Here is a 15,704-nt window from a genome sequence, read left to right as displayed (position 1 = left end):
GTGCCGCCATGGTCAATACCAATTTACCTACAAGGTCAGGTCTGCATAAAATCTGGGTTCTCAGGCTGTGAATATGCCCTCTCTACTCAGGCAAATATAATCTGACACCTTAAGATAGGGTGAGACAAATTCAGAAACAAGCTGCCAATCATAGGGGAGTCATAGCCAAACTGTCACAGCTACCAGAGGGTCTGCGGAAGGAACTGACAGAAGGGGGCTTGTTGAGCAGAGACCTTTCTCCAGCAGGGTTGTCTGCTACCTGATGCCCTTGGTGTGCTAAGCACAGGGCACCTATGAGGAAAGGAGAGAAGCGAGGTAGGCCTGGGGTTGGTAAGCAGAATTGCCCAAATGACTCAAGTAAGGAGAGAAAGAGGCAAGTCCTCAGAAGCTAGAATTTATAGCTAAATAGGTCAGAGAGCTGGGAAAGCAGGAGAAGAAAAATGGCATAGAAACTGCCTAGCCAGGAGATGATCCAGATGAATACCCTTGCCTGCCACTGGGTTTTCCGCGCCCCCATGCGGAACACAAAGTTGAGCCTGTGAAGCACCACAGATAGAATGGACAGCTCTTGGTCACAGCACTTGCAGGCCCTCCTACAGCTCAAGTATGAAGAGGCGGGAAAGCCAGACAGGATCACTGCTCAGCCTCAAGGCGCCAGGCTTTTAAGGGCCTTCGTCAAAATTTTCTAAATCCCTTTCTGAGAGGCCCATAACCACCTGAGGGGGGGGGGGGCTGGGATGCAGCACTGAAAATTAAGGGAAGACAGTATTTCAAGAAGAAAAATGGGATAGTCTCATGTACTGGTGTTCTGAATGCACGTGACAAGAAAGCACCGAAGGAGCTCAGATCACTTCCAAGTGGAAAGTAAAGCTGTATTTGAGCTGTAACTGATCGTTAAAGAATAAATCTGATTACAACAGGTAAAAATGAAGGAAGAGGGGAATGCTACAAAAGATATAAAAATGAGCCAGCAAGGTTAGGAAAAGGCCTATTCTCTGGTTAAAGTGTAGAGTTCGTGAGGAGAGAAATGGGAGATAAAGCTGAAAAGGTAAGTTGTGGTCAAGCTATAGAGTCCAGGCTAAGAGCAGCAGGCTGTTGGGGGTCTTGTCCTCTCTCCCTGCGTGCACCGGTCAGGCTGACCCACTGAAAACACTCCCTCTTAAGTGCCCCTTTTACTTTGCCTTTTCCCTCGGCTTCAGTCCCTCTCACAAAGCAACCTTCATCATTCTGCGTATACCTGTTCCCTCTTACAGCCAAAACTGCGCCTAACACCGGCTGATAGCACAGCAATTCTGTTTCTAGAGAAAGGCTAAGTCCAGACTATCTTCAGAATCCCTACTGAACTCTCCTCATCCCCTTTAGTTAAGTGCATTTTATTCCTGTGGTACAAAATTCAAAATAAATTTTGAAAATACTATTTCATTGATTCCTGTAATAGATGCCTAACATTACAACGGTTATGTCCTCTGGGATCATATCTCTTATTGCACACAGAAGACTGTCCGAAAAATAAAGCAGATATGGCGCCTTCTCTAAGGACCTGCCAAACTTGAAAGGAAGCTAACATATTCATTAGAAAATGAAATATGTGAAAGATGAAATACTATTTCATCAATTATTTCAAGAAATCTATCAGTATTCAAAGGAAAGAGAACTGAAGTGATAACTTTAGAATGTAGCAGCATCAATAGAAATGATTTTAAGGAGAAAAACTTAAACATGCTTCGAAGCTAAAAAGATGTCAAAGGAGGTAGAGATCGAAGTATGAGAGAAGAGAATGATGAAGAAATTTTCTTGAGAGGTAGATTCATTCATAGTTCTTCCTCAATGTTCACATGTTTAAGGCACAAGGGGTTCAGTGCCAGGGATGCATCCACCCTTCTAGAACTTGCAGTCAGGTGGACCCTCTCATTGCAACTGAAAAAGTACCACTCAAGGCCCAAGGATGCACAGAACTAACACATTCAGGGAGGTTGGAGGAACATCCAGGAGATGACCTTTAAACAGAAAACTGAAGAATAAGTAAAAGTTGGCAGGGCAAGAGTGAGGGGAATAACATTCCAGGCAAAGTGAACAGCAATGAGACAATTTGGCACATTGAAGAATAACACAAGCCCACACAGCTGAGAGGAGCAAACGAAGGGCCAAATTGCAGAAGGCCTTGGATACATTTGAGGACTAGGGATTTATGCTCTGGATTCCAACTAAGGGTGCGATGTGACACCAAAAATCACCTCATCTAAATAAAGAGCCTCTTGAATCTTCCACCTGCAGCAATTCTGTCCCCAGCCAAGCCACTCTCATTCTGCAGCTAGAGTAACCACTATTCCCCAAGTTAAATCTGTCTTGTCACCCTCCCTCCCTTTCCTAACACCTTGCAGTGACTTGTTTTTATTTAAAATGAGGTGAAATGTACATAACATACAATCAACCAGTTAGTACATTTAGTGCATTCACATTATCCTGCCACCACCACCTTATGTACTTTCAAAACATTTTCATCATCCCCGAAAAAAAGTTAAGTCATCATCCCCTTTCACCCCTCTCCAGAGCCCCTGAACACCGATTGTTTTCTACCTCTGTGCAACAGTGTATCACAGGACCTCCCCGGTGGCGCAGTGGTTGAGCGCTGGGTTGCGAAGCTGCCCGCAGCCTCTGCACCGCTGGTTCGATCCCCAGCTGCTCCCTGGCCACCTGAGGAGGGTCCCGCATGGCGCGCAGACCTCTCCTGCCGCCCGCTGCTCCCCTCAGCACTGTACTTGGGTCCTTCTGCCTGCTCTGCTCCCCGCTCTGGCTCGGTGAGTTCTCTCACCCTCCCGCGCTTCTGACTGTACCCAGTGCTTGTATGTATAAATAAATAAATAAATCTTTAAAAAAAAAAAAAGTGTATCACAGATGGTGTTATATACTTGTGAGGAAATTATGGAATATAGGAACAGTCAAAACATTAAATGTTTATGGATACATACATAGTTAAGTACAAAAACAAAAAATTTATGTTAACGGCTACTAGGAAATCCAAGAGGGCAGATGCCATAGGGATGGGGCAGAAAGGAAAGACAGTGGACTGTCTGTTGACAAGGTTCAAGACATGCAACCCCCAAATATGGTAATTTGACATATTAAATATTTTAAGATGAAGGAATTTGAGAAACACTATGTGCAGGAAGTACTTCCTGAACTTTCCCTAAAGTAGGTTATAAACCCTTCATGTGAGGGCCTCCCCGGTGGCGCAGCGGTTGAGCGCTGGGTTGCGAAGCTGCCCGCAGCCTCTGCAGCGCCGGTTCGATCCCCGGCTGCTCCCCGGCCACCTGAGGAGGGTCCCACATGGCGCGCAGACCTCTCCTGCCGCCCCGCTGCTCCCCTCAGCACTGTACTTCGGTCCTTCTGCCTGCTCTGCTCCCCGCTCTGGCTCTGGTGAATTCTCTCACCCTCCCGCGCTTCTGACTGTACCCAGTGCATGTATAAACAAAACAAACAAATAAATAAATAAAATAAAACATGCCTCTATAAAAAAAAAAAATAAAATAAACCCTTCATGTGAGACATGACCTCTCAATATCTGGAGAGGGATGCTGAGAGGAATTTGAATAAACAGGATTTCCTTGCTGTTCTCCCCAGTTTATCACTTCCAATCCATACGCTTTTTTGTCCCATCAGCATTTTTTATGACTCTTTACTATTCATCACCCTTGGCATAAAAACAGAGGTGAACCACTTCTTCAGATCTTTATTTACCTATGAAGGCTCCCAATGTTGCAAAACTTACATTTAATAAATTTGTATGTTTTTTCTCTTTTTCATGTCTTTTTTTAATCCTGCAAAAATTCATTTTTTTTTAATTTTTTAATTTTTAATTTTTTTTAACAATATTTCTTTCCCCCACCCCCTCAGGTGTAGTCCCTATAGAATTTCCTTCCCCAAGGCACCTGTGCATCATCACCACAGTCTCCTGTTTTCCTCCCTCCCCCCCCTCTGATCCTTCTCCCTCCTACCTCCCTGCAGGATGTCTCTGATTTGTAATTGTCTGTTTTTGCTTTGTTGTGTTTTGTACTGTTACTTTTTTTACACTGATGTCTTATTTGGTTCCCCTATATTCCTGTTATAAGTGAACCCATCCAATATTTTTCTTTTTCCTTCTGGTTATTTCACTGAACATAATTCCTTCTAGCTCCATCCATGTTGCTGCAAATAGCATGAGTTTATCTTTTTTGATTGCTAAATAATATTCTATTGTGTATAAATACCACGTCTTCTTGATCCAGTCATCTATTTTTGGGCATTTGGGTTGTTTCCAGATTTTACCTATTGTAAATAGTGCTGCAATAAACATAGGTGTTCATCTGTCTTTTGTTACAGAATTCCCTGCCACGAATTTAGAAGGGTAGAGAAAAAGACAGTTTTCTTCCTCTACATTTTTTTCATTTAAAAATATTTGGGGGACCTTTTTTTCCATTTAAAAATATTTGGGGGAGGGCCCTCCCTGGTGGCGCAAGGGGTTAAGACACAGCACTATGAAGCTATCCACAGCCTCTGCAGCACTAGTTCAATCTCTGGCAAGGGAGATGACCCACATGGTGCAGCAGACCTCTCCTGACTTGCCAGCTGCTCCCCTCAGCAGTGTACTTCAGTCAGTCTGCCTGTTCTGTTCCCCACTCTGTCTCTGGTGAATCCTCTCACCCCTCACACCTCTGGCCTGTACCCCAGTTCTTATATGCGTAAATAAATAAATCTTGGGCCTCCCTGGTGGCACAAAGGATTAAGCACCGCAATATGAAGCAATCCGCAGCCTCTGCAGCACAAGTTCTATCCCTGGCCAGGGAGCAACCCACATGGCGCAGCAGACCTCTCCTGTCTCGCCCGCTGCTCCCCTCAGCAGTGTGTTTCTGTGGATCTGCCTGTTCTGTTCTCCACTCTGTCTCTGGTGAATCCTCTCATCCCCCTGAATCTCTGGCCTGTAACCCAGTTCTTGTATGCATAATAAATAAATCTTTTAAATAATTAAATGAATAAATTAAAAAAAAACATTTGGGGGAATTCTGTCTTTGGTGAATCCTCTCCCCCTCCCCCACAGCTCTGCCCTAGACCCCAGCTCTTGTGTGCATAAATAAATCAATCTTAAAAAAAATTGGGGGGAGAAAAAGGTCTGAAAGAGATATGACAACATTTGTTTATTCCAGGTAGTATGTTACTTTCTTGTTTTTTATATTTCACATTCTGGGTTACTTTCTTGTTTTTTATATCTGGGTTACTTTCTTGTTTTTCATATTTCACATTCTTCTTTAAATGAGTCTATATACAAATACAGATGTAAAGTAGACATAGATGAGAGCATGCACCAAAATTAGAACAGGATTGAACTGAGAGTTTGTGACAGACCATAGAAATTGAGGGGAATGTTGTAATTAATGTAACAAGAAAGATAGAATGTCCAGTGTGTGACAGAAGCACAATGTCATCAGAAAGCATGCTTTTAGGAGAGTGACAGCACTGTTCTCTGCTTTTTACCAGCAATGGTTGGAATCCCTGCAGCTGGACTGGAGAAAACCCACAGTCTGATTTAGTAAAAGTGGATGGAGATTAGCAAATAGGGGAGAGAGGAGAAATCACTGAGGTGGAAGCCACAATGACGGGTCCTGATATCCAAGCTATTTGTGAACAGAAGCGAAGCCCAGGGCAGCTGCTGGTTAGGGCAAGAGGGACCTACATTCTGGAACAGAATGAAAATTGTACCTGAAGTAGAACTGGAGGGGTGCGAACTATTCCCAATAAAATTAAGGTGCAAGAGAGGTGACGGAAGCAGAGTTTGTGGTAGGAGAGCGGGATTCCAGAGTTTGAAATCTGAAAGGACTTGACTTTACTGCTCAGACACCTGGTAGTACAGGTGTTAGCTGTTCAGTCTTGGTCAGACCTTGTGGCAGCTGATTGTGGGGGTGGGGAACACCTTAGCAAATGTAAAAAAGGTGCCCATTAGGTTTCACTTCTGTTACCACGTGCTATTTACATGTGAAAAAAAACCCAAATAACACAAACCAAACCCCACGAGCTGGGAATCGCCAGCTATGTGCGCTTGCTGTTCTGGATCCCAGAAAAACTTTGCACCTGCAAGGAGCAGGTCTAAAGTGGGTTTGGGGGTCTCCAAGAGAGCCATGACCTTGGAGGAACTCACTACCCTAAGGAGTGTGAGTTACTGGGGCTGATAACCCCCTTTTCTGGAGAAAAGAGCCACCAAATTGGAATCACCCACTCTCGCCACACACTCCTGGGGTTGAATCCACGGTTCTGCCCACTTTAGGGGCAGACAGCAGCCTGGCCTCGTTGCCCAGCAACCAGCGACGCTCCCTCTCTCCGGACACTTCCGGTAGTGATGGGCGGTGCTCGCGGTGCACGTCGGGACCACGCGGACTTCACCGGCGGGGCTCAGAGGCACGGGGCGGGGGCTGGGGGCGCCAGCCGGGCCTGGAGCGGGACTGGGGCCTCGCAGCCCGCAGCCGGCTGGGCCCCCGCCTGGAGTGCGAGGTCCGGTAAGCTCCAGTCGCCCCCCGCTGACTAGGCCCCAGGCTTCCCTCTAGGCTGGTCGCCAGCGGCTTCGCTTCGATGGAGGCGCCGGACACGGGTCGCCTGGGCTCGTCGAGCGCGTCATAATTTAAAGGCAGGTCAGCGCATAGTAGGTGCGCAGCGTTTGTTGCTCAGCAGTCTCTCCAGCAATTCGCTCGTGGCCCTTGTGGCCCCTGCTCCTGCGGGCCCCTGATGCCGCTCCTCGGTGGCATTATCCCCGGCTCCCCCGCAGCGCCTTCGGGTCCCCACTTCCCTCAGCACCGCGACTGCTCCCCAGGGGTCTGAACAGAATTTGGTGCGCACGCAGCTCTGGTGCCACCCTGTTCAGAAGGCTGCTAGGTCTCTCAGGATGGGTCTTCTAAAGCCCAGGACTGCATCTGCGCTATGTGCTTTATGTGCCTGTTTCCCGCCCCGCAGGCTGTGCGTGCTACTCGCTTCTCCCCGCAGCCTCGTACCCCCATGTGACATTAACTGACTTCCCCACAGTCAGTAGGGCACAAACTGCCAGACTGACGCATCGCCACCGCTTCAGCCGCATTGTTGCTGGGCCCTGCCCTCCTGTCGCCATCTTTCAGCTCTTAGGGTTCCTGCTGCTCCCCCACACGTGCCTCCGGCGCTGTCTGGTTTCTTCATTTCCTTTTCCTTCTGTTCCTCATACTGGGTCATTTCAAAAGCACTATCTTCAAGTTTGCTGGCCTTTCCTTTTACTTCTCAAATCTGCTACTGGACCCCTCTAGTGATTTTTTTTCTTTCATTCAGTTAAAGTACTTTTCAGTCCAGAATGTCTGACCGATTCTTTTCTATAATTCTTTTTACTGCTTCTCTCATTTCATTCAGTTTCCCTGTTTTCCTTTGGTTCTTTGTCCATGGTTTCCCGAGCTCTTTGATTTAAAGGTTTTGTTGGTAAAGGTTGTGTTTAGAGGGTTTCATTCATAAGTGGACTATAGGTAACCATATCAGTTGAGCCTGATAAAACACAACAAAAGTAACTCTTAGATTGAAAAATATGGTGATTACCCAGGAGGAAAAGGGAGGGAGTGGGAAGAATGGTTAGAGGGGGTCAATTTGATAGTGTGAGTAACTACAACTTTAGTGGTGGGTATGGTGAGGTATTCACACATGTTGAGGTGTGAAGCTGTACCCCTGAAATTTATATGGCATTATAAACCAATGGTAAATTAATAAAACCGTATTTAAAAAATAAAGTTTTGGTTAGGTCCAATGTCTGGGCTTCTTCAGGGATGGTTTCTGTGAATGATCCATACTTTCCTGTTTCTTTGTATTTTTTTTAAGATTTATTTTATTTTCAAAGATTTATTCATTTATTTATACAAGCACTGGGTACAGTCAGAAGCACAGGAGGGTGAGAAAACTCATCAGAGCCAGAGTGGGGAACAGAACAGGCAGACTGATGAAATACACTGCTGAGGGGAGCAGCAGGCGCAGCAGGAGAGGTCTCTTGCACCCTGTGGGACCCTCGCCGGCGGCCAAGGACCGAACCGGTGCCGCAGAGGCTGTGGGCAGCCTCGCAGCCCAGTGCTCAACCGCTGTGCCACCAGGGGAAGCCCAAGATTTATTTTATTTTTATGCATACAAGAGCTGGGGTACAGGCCAGAGGTGCGGGGGTAGGGAGGGTGAGAGGATTCACCAGAGACAGAGTGGGGAGCAGAACAGGCAGATGTACTGAAATACACTACTGAGGGGAGCAGCAGGTGAGTCAGGAGAGGTCTGCTGCACCATGTGTGTTGTCCCCTGGCTGGGGATCGAACTTATGCTGCAGTGGTTGCAGTTAACTTCATAGGTTGCATCTTAACCCCTTGCACCACCAGGGAGCCCTCTCTTCGTATGTTTTATAATTTTTTTTGTTGAGACTGCACATTCTAAGTGTTATAATATGGTAACTAATTCCCAGTCATCAGGGATTGCTAATTTTTGTTTGTTGAGATCTAGAGCTGTCTTTTACTTTCCAGGCTATTTTTGGAAAATGTGTAATTTCTTGTTTTGTGTTCCATCTTCTTTGGAGTTGGTCTGTGACCTGACATAGATTTCCTTAGATGTCTGACACTAGTGAGTCAGGGGAGAGGGACTTTCTTGCTCTAAATCTGATAGCTACTCCCCTAAGGAAATACACAGAACTGATGTCAGTAAAACCCCATACAAGCATCTGTGCTTGTCCTCAGACTAACTAAAATGCATAATCCCAAATTTTTAGAGGACAAGGATTCCACTGCCTGCCACATCATCCTGTACCTTGCGTAAACTGAAAGCTGAACATGAGTGTGGTATCACCATCGATATCTCCCTGTGGAAATTCAAGACCAGCAAGTATTGTGTGACAATCATGGATGCCCCAGGACAGAGACTTTAATCAAAAAACATGACTACAGGTATATCTCAGGCTGACTGTGCTGTCCTGATTGTTGCTGCTGGTGTTGGTGAATTCAAAGCTGGTATCTCCAAGAATGGGCAGACGTGTGAACATGTCCTTCTGGCTTACATACTGAGTGTTAAACAACTAATTGTTGGTGTTAACAAAATGGGTTCCACTGAGCCACCCTATAGGCAGAAGAGATACCAGGAAATCATTAAGGAAGTCAGTACTTACGTTATGAAAATTGGCTACAACTCTGATACAAAAGACTTTGTGCCAATTTCTGTTTGTAATAGTGACCACCTGCTAGAACCAAGTGCTAACATAACTTGGTTTAGAGATGGAAAGTCACTTGTAAAGATGGCAATGCCAGTGGAACCTGCTGCTTGAAGCTCTGAATTGCATCCTGCCGCCAGCTCATCCAACTGACAAGCCCCGTGCCTGCCTCTGGTATTGGGATTGAACCACTGGGCCCAGCTGAGACTGGTTCTCTCTTTTTTCATTTTTATTTATATATTTTTACATCATTGTTCATTTTTGTACAGTGTTGTCTCCATAAAATTACCATCACCAAGTCACCTGTGAACTGTCCCCATGGACTTTTGTGCTCTTCCTTCTTGTTTTGACCCCTCCCTGCCTTCCCCCGCTGAATGCTGAGGCTAGTCCTTAAACCTGGCAACCTTTGCTCTAGTCAGTGTTACAGCTGAACTAAAGTCTGTTGAAATTCACCATGAAACTTTTAAGTGAAGCTCTTCATGGGGACAGTGTGGGCTTCAGTGTCCAGAATGTGTCTGTCAATGATGTTCGTCGTGGCAGTGTGGCTGATGACAGCAAAAATGACCCAGCAAAGGAAGCAGCTGGCTTCACACTCAGGTGATTATTCTGAACCATCCTGGCCAAGTTAGGGCTGGATGAGCATCTGTGGTCACACAACTCACGCTGTTTGCAAGTTTGCTGAGCGCTAGGAGGCTGATCATCATTCTGGCAAAAAGCTGGAAGACAGTCCCAAATTCTTGGAACCCTGGTGATGCTGCCATAGTTGATATGGTTGCTGGCAAGCCCGTGTGTGCTGAGAGCGTCTCTGACCAGCCTCCTCTGGTCCATTGCTGTGGGTGTCATCAAAGCAGCGGCCAAGAAGGCAGCTGGAGCTTTTGTGGTTCCCAAGCCTGCTCAGGAAGCTCAGAAGGCTAAATGAGTATTATCTCCATTACCTGCCACCCCAGTCTTATCAGGGGTGAAGAAAGGTCTCAGAACTGTTTATCAATTGCCCGTTTAAGTTTAATAGTAAAAGACTGCTTCATGATAACAATGCACTGACAAACCTTCAGAAGACTATTTTGTGGACCATTTGTTTTTATGTGCATGCGGCAGTTTTAAATTATTAGCCTTTAAAATCAGTACTTTTTCATTTAAACAACCTGTGACCAAAAACCTGTCTTTCACAATAGTTCACTGGTGGCAGTCATTAGATTGCAGAACAACTATTACTATGCGGTTATGGACAAGCTTCATGCTGCCCTCTAGTGGGAAGAAGCACAAAGTCCAACTCTGTTACACCCTGGAACAAAGAAAATTAGAGTGCAGAGACCAACTGTCTTTCCTATACATAATCAGCGCCATCCACATTACCTGCTATTTAATACAACCTTAACTTTAGCTCTGTTTATGAGCATGCTCTGTTCATTAACACTAGCATATTTCTTGAGAGCCTTGGCGTATGTTTAAGACATTACGCCAAGCACTGTAGGTGACATAAACCAGGACCAGAGTAAAGATTTTAGGCTGAGAGGTCATATGGTCTCTGTCTGTCAAACTAACCAACTCTGCTATTGTATTTGGAAATCATCCACAGACAATACATCATCTAATGAGTGTGTCTCTGTTCAGTTAATCTTTATTTCCAGAAACAGGTATCTCACTTACAGACATAGTTTGCCAACCCCAGTATTTAATAATGTTAATGGGGGCTTTTCTAGTCAGGCTCTTCAATAACCTCCAATTGCCAAATCCACTGGAGCCTTTAAAAATGTTTTTTATTAAGTATTTCAACCCTCAGGAATATACAGAGCAACATAATGAACATCCCATGTATTTATCACCCAGATGTACAAATATTTATATTTTGCCATATTTCAGATCTTTGAAAATAACTATAACTATAGATTGAGATTAAAATTGCTTTATGTATGTTACCTGAATGCCATTCTCCTCTTTCTCTTACTCTCTGGAGGAAAACAGTATTGAAGTTGTGTATTTTCTTCCCACATGTGCAATTTTACTCTTAGTACATACATACCTATACATACATAGGTATACAACAGGTACCCTGTTGCTTAGTATTCTTCACTTGTGCAGGCATCATTATGCCACCATTTTCCCCCCACTCAACATTGTTTTTGACATTTTGTCCATATTGCTGTGTACACATTTAATTTTTTAAATGGTATTTCTTTGTATTATCTAAGAAGTGTTCTGTGATCCACAGATCACAAAGATTATCTCCTCTATATTTCTTCCTTTATACCTTTTATCTCATTATATGATCTATTTTGAATTTTTGTGTATGGTGTGAAGGGTTCAGATTGTGTTCCATATGGTTATCTAGTTTGGGCATTTTATAATATGTCCATATAATGTCTTTGATACTCTTCTTTCAAAAGAGTCCAATTCCTCTCCTCTTAGATGAGGGCTGTCTGTACTTAATGACTTGATTTTTTTTTCTGACTTGATTTTAATGAACAGAATGTGGCAGAAATATTGGTGTGTGACCCAGATTAAGGTATTCAGTCACTGGGGCTTGCCCCTTGCTCTGTCCCCCTTGAATTACTGTGCAGGAAGCCAGCTGCCAAGTGGTGAGGACACGTAAGCAGTCTTCTGTACAGGTCCACCCACTGAGGAACAGCAGCTTTCTGTCAACAAGCTGAGACCTCCCAGTGAACATCCTGGAAGGAGACCCTATAGCTCTAGTTGAGCCTTCATCTGGCTGTAGCCCTCAGTGGTGTATTGACTGCAACTCAAGAAAGATCCTGAGCCAGCACCACCCAGCTAAGCCACTCCCAAATTCCTGACTACAAAACTAAAAAATATTTGCTGACATCACTGATAAGTCACTAAGTTGTGGGGTAATTTTTATGCAGTAATAGGTAACTAATACAGCCAGTGTTCCAGCATCTTCTAACATCATTGATCAAAAACATCAGTGTTGGGCCTCCCCGGTGGCGCAGCAGTTGAGCGCTGGGTTGCGAAGCTGCCCGCGGCCTCAGCGGTGCCGGTTCGATCCCCGGCTGCTCCCCGGCCACCGGAGGAGGGTCCCGCATGACGCGCAGACCTCTCCTGCCGCCCACTGCTCCCCTCAGCAGTGTACTTCGGTCCTTCTGCCTGCTCTGCTCTCCCCTCTGGCTCTGGTGAATTCTCTCACCCTCCCGCGCTTCTGACTGTACCCAGTGCATGTATAAACAAATAAAATAAATAAATAAATAAAAACATGCCTCTATAAAAAAAAAAACAAAAACAAAAACATCAGTGTTTTTCTGAACTCTATTCTGTTTCATTGAACTAATTTTGTGCTTATGCCAACAACATACTGTCTTGATTACTTTATCTTTTCTTATAGTATTGAAGTCAGCTAGTCCTCCAACTTTGTTATGGTCATTATTTTGTCAAAATTGATTTGGCTATTCAGGTTCTTTGCATATTCATGTAAGTTTTATATCAACTTGTCAATTTTTTTAAAAAAAAGATTTATTTATACAAGCACTGGGTACAGTCAGAAGCGCGGGAGGGTGAGAGAATTCACCAGAGCCAGAGCAGGGAACAGAACAGGCAGACTGACGAAATACACTGCTGAAGGGAGCAGCAGGGACGGCAGGAGAGGTCTGTTGCACCATGTGGGACCCTCGCCGGTGGCCGGGAATCAAACTGGCACTGCAGAGGCTGTGGGAAGCTTTGCAGCCCAGCGCTCAACCGCTGTGCCACCAGGGGAGGCCCTCAACTTGTCAGTTTCTACCAAAACATCTTCACATTTCCCCTACCCCAGCTCCTGGCAACTTACATTTTGTGAGTTCAGCTTTTATAGATTCCAAATGTGAGAACATACAGTATTTGTCTGTTTGACTTATTTCACTTAGCATAATTCGCTCTAAGTCCACGCATGTTGTTGCAAAAAGCAGTTCTTCTTTTTATGGCTGAATAATATTCTATTGTGTATACATGTTGCATTTTCTTGATCCATTCCTGTTGATGGACACTTAGGTTGCTTCCTTGTCTTAGGTGATTGTGAATAATGCTGCAATGAACATGGAGATACAGCCATCTCTTCAAGATAGTGATCATATTTCCTTTGGATATATAAACCCAGAAGTGAGATTGTTGGATATATAGTAGTTCTATTTTTAATTTTTTGAGATGTCATAGTGTTTTCCACAGCAGTACAAATCCTACCATTTGTACACAAGGATTGGAATTTCTCCACATCCTAACACTTGTTATTTTCTAGGGGTTTTCCATAGTACTGTCCTAATGCTTTGAGGTGACAGCTCATGTCACTTTGATTCCCATTTCTCTAATGACTAGTAATGTTGAGCATCTCTTCATATATTTGTTGGCCATTTGTATATCATCTTTGCAGAAATGTCTATTCAAGTCCTTTGTCCATTTCAAATTCCTGGTTTCCATTTTGGGATATTTTCTTTTTTTTTTTTTTTTTTTGGTGAGACCCTCACCGCGCCCGGGTAACGAACCGGCGCTGCAGAGGCTGTGGGCAGCCTTGCAGCCCAGAGCTCAACTGCTGTGCCACCAGGGGAGGCCCTCCATTTTGGGGGATTTTACTGAGGAGTGAAATTGTGGGTTATATAGCATACTATCTTTAACTTTTGAGGAACTGTCAAACTTTTCTAATTTCTCTACAACCAACATTTATATTCCTTTTTAAAAAAATTACAGCTATCCTAGTGGATATGAAATAGCATCTCATTGTGGTTTTGCATTTTCCTAATAACTAGTCATATTAAGCAATTTTTCATGCTTTCATTTGTGTATTTTTGGAAAAGTGCTAGTTGGTCAGTTGTAACTCTGGAGAATTCTATTGGTCCTTTGCCCATTTTTTAATAAGACTGTTTCTCTTTGTGTTGTTGAGTCATAGAGGTTTACTACATATTCTGGATATTAAGCTCTTCAACTATATGGCTAAATACATGATCTACAAATATTTTCTCCCATCCCGTGGATTCTCTTTGCACCTTCTTGATAATGTCCTTTAATGCACATAAATTTATTTTTTGAAGCCAAATTTACTTTTTCTTCTGTTGTTAAAGCTTTTGTCATAAAATTCAAGGTCATGAAGATTTGTCCTTGTTCCCTCCTAAATTGTTAATGTCTTAATGCTAATAATTAGGTTATTGATTCACTTTGAATTAATGTTTGCTTTTTGTGTGAAGTAGGGTTCCAATTCATTCTTTTTCATGTGGAAATAAGTTTTCCCAGCACCACTTCTCCATAAAATGAATTTGTCACCCTTGTCAAAAAAATCAATTGGCCATAAATGTATGGACTTATATCTGGACTCTCAATTTTCCCCATTGGTCTATATATATCTAGTTTATGCCAGCCATCACACTGTTTTAATTACTCTCACTTTGTGTTAAGTTTTGAAGTCAGGATGCAAGAGTCCACAACTTTATTCCTTTTCAATACTGTTACCAAGCAATGGGTTTGCTATCTGCCATGCATTCATCTTTCATGTATAATTCTTTCTGTTTAAATTCACACTGAATTTTAACTTTCTATTTACACATAGTTCTTCCTATTAAACTGAGGATTTGTAGAGATCATAGACCCTCTCTTCTTACTAATCTCATTATATTAATATTGGGATGAATAAACCAATGATGGCCAAGGAAGCTGAGCTAAGCCAAAATCTGAATTAGCAGACCATCATTTTTCCCAACAATTCTATTGATAATTCATATACCACTATTAAAAATAGGGAAAACAGGGCCTCCCCTGGTGGCGCAGCGGTTTGAGCCCTGGGCTGCGAAGCTGCCCACAGCCTCTGCAGCACCGGTTCGATCCAAGGATCCCACATGGCCCGCAGACCTCTCCTGCCGCCTGCTGCTCCCCTAAACAGTGTACTTCGGTCCTTCTGCCTGTTCTGCAACCCGCTCTGGCTTTGGTGAATTCTCTCACCCTCCCGTGCTTCTGACTGTACCCAGTGCTTGTATAAAATCTTTGGAAAAAAAAAAAGGATAACAGGCCCAAAATGGAATTGTTCATGTTGCCCCCTCACCCCAACTTAATACCTAATTTCTTTGCAGAGTCAATCTCTCCTAACCAATCTGTAATTTCCATATCACCATCAATGAGGAGATATGTCTAAGACATCCCCTCCAAGGAAAGATTATTTTATCTGAAAGTTGTTTTTTTCCCCTAATTATCTTGCCCTCCCCACCCCGGCCCCCACTTTCTGTCTACAAATACCCTCCATCTTGTGTAAGCCCTGGCAGTACTTTAGAAAGCATACATGAATCTCTGAACAAAGCCAATGAGATTTCTAAATTTTGTTGTTTTAACACCATAGAATTGACAGGGTTGTGCAATAATCACAAAATTCCAAAACGTTCTTGTCGTTCTAAAAAGAAACTCCATTTCCTCTATTACCTAATCGCCAACAAATTCCCCAGCCCTGGATAACCTGTGATCTACTTTCGCAGACCACTCAAACTACATAGGTAAAGACTCAAAATCAATCTGTTTCTGGACCATGGTGTGAAATCTGATA

At 43.8% G+C, this 15,704-nt stretch overlaps 2 pseudogenes across 2 annotated transcripts; both read left to right on the top strand.

The window, feature by feature from the left end:
- Positions 1-6,367: 6,367 nt before the first annotated feature.
- Positions 6,368-9,392, top strand: LOC311181711 (putative elongation factor 1-alpha-like 3; annotated as a pseudogene). Its single transcript has 3 exons — positions 6,368-6,524; positions 6,976-7,043; positions 8,771-9,392. The product of its transcript is annotated as a putative elongation factor 1-alpha-like 3 (transcript).
- A 131-nt stretch (positions 9,393-9,523) lies between these two features.
- LOC311181710 (elongation factor 1-alpha 1-like) lies at positions 9,524-10,354 on the top strand (annotated as a pseudogene). The gene is made up of 2 exons: positions 9,524-9,535; positions 9,593-10,354. The product of its transcript is annotated as an elongation factor 1-alpha 1-like (transcript).
- The last annotated feature ends 5,350 nt before the right edge of the window (positions 10,355-15,704 follow it).

Source organism: Talpa europaea, assembly GCF_964194135.1.
Source record: "Talpa europaea genome assembly, chromosome: 12".
NCBI classification, from domain to species: domain Eukaryota; kingdom Metazoa; phylum Chordata; class Mammalia; order Eulipotyphla; family Talpidae; genus Talpa; species Talpa europaea.
The sequence above is the reverse complement of the archived record's forward strand: the minus strand, read 5'-3'. Positions and strand labels throughout refer to the sequence as shown.